This window comes from Piliocolobus tephrosceles, chromosome 21 (genome assembly GCF_002776525.5).
Source record: "Piliocolobus tephrosceles isolate RC106 chromosome 21, ASM277652v3, whole genome shotgun sequence".
In the NCBI taxonomy this organism is placed as follows: domain Eukaryota; kingdom Metazoa; phylum Chordata; class Mammalia; order Primates; family Cercopithecidae; genus Piliocolobus; species Piliocolobus tephrosceles.
The window spans coordinates 32,063,597-32,065,150 of NC_045454.1; positions in this window are offsets into that span (position 1 = coordinate 32,063,597).

Here is a 1,554-nt window from a genome sequence, read left to right on the forward strand (position 1 = left end):
CAGCATGTCAAACTATGATTCCAGAAACAGCGCACTTCAGGAACCACAGTAAGTTATTAGGGTCCAAGGCAGGACCTGTCCGATAAGGACAGAAGGGGAGCCTGATCATTTCCTGGAGTGTAACTAGTAGTCTGACCCAGAGAGGCTTGGGGCAGCGAGAGGGGCTTGCCAATTCAGATGAATCTCACACCTCAACCAACACAGGATGCAAGAGTGGCTTGCTTAGTTGTTAGGTAAAGGAAACTGGGGTGGTGAGAGTGGCTCACCACCCCAATTAGGAACACAGGAACTGGGAAGAGGGACGTATATAAAAATGTGTGAAAGAGATGGTTCCAGGAGAAACCAATGCAACGAGTGACGTGGGGAGTCACAGATCTCTTAGGATAGACTGTGTGCTCCAAGCAAAGTGTGGGGCTGCCCTGGTGAACTGTATACGGCCAATAGGACTTGCCCCACAGCTCAGAGTTGGGGTGGGAATAAGGACCTCTCCAAAGCCAAGCAGCATCTGAAAACACCCGTAGTTGGGGATGGTCTGGTCTGAGGCAAAAGGAAGAGTGGGTGTGCTGCATAGTAAAGGGAGGAAATTGGAGTAAAGTCATCAAAGTCCACTCCATTGGAGCACATGTTACAGAACTTTAAAGAAGGTTTTACAGAGAATTATGGAGCTGTAAAACCCCCCAGAGGTTAAGAACTCTCTGTGAATTAGAACTACCTTCTTTTAGTGTTGGATGGCTGACCGAAGGAACTATAGATAGGAAAATAATTGGCCATGTACTTAAGGTAGTGGTGGGATACAGGACAGCCTCGGTATCCAGATCAGTTTCCTTATATTGACTCATGGTTAAATACAGCACAAACAAGACCAGCTTTAATCCAGCCCTGTTTAGCAGCTTATTGCAAAACATTTGTGGCCCGAGCCAAGCCAAAAATAAAGGAAGAGCAGCTTCGCCAGCAGCTAGAGAGTTAAAGAAGTCCCAGAGGGAGCAAGAAAAGCCAGTTTTGCAGGAGCTGCCAGAGGGAATAAAGATTCCTACCCCATATGTCACAGCCTACCCCCCCTTTACTGAAGTCAGCAGCCCCCCAGGAGCCAGATTCAGGAGCTAGCACACCCCAACTCTCACCCTGAAGGGAAAGATGGAGCCTTGAGAGACCAGGGAAAGAAGTCAAGGTAGTCAAACAGGCTGTCTCAGATCTGGCTGTGCTTGATGTATGCAAATGCCTCTCAGGGAGACATAAGGACCCATTTATTAAGATAACCAAGGCCAAATCCAAGGGTGGCAATGTACTTTCATCTGTCAGCCCTTTTCAACCACTGATCTCTTAAACTGGAAACACCATACTCCCTCCTATATGGAGAAGCTCTTATAGATCCCAAGCTCTTATAGATCTGATGCAGTCATCTTTCTGACACAGAATCCAACCTGACCAGACTGCAGGCAGCAGCTTCTCATGCTGTGTAACACTAAGGAGCACAGGAGAGTAACCTAGGCAGCTCTCTGCTGGCTAGAAGCCCATGCACCAGCAGACACAGTAAATGCTCAGGCGCGCCGGGTG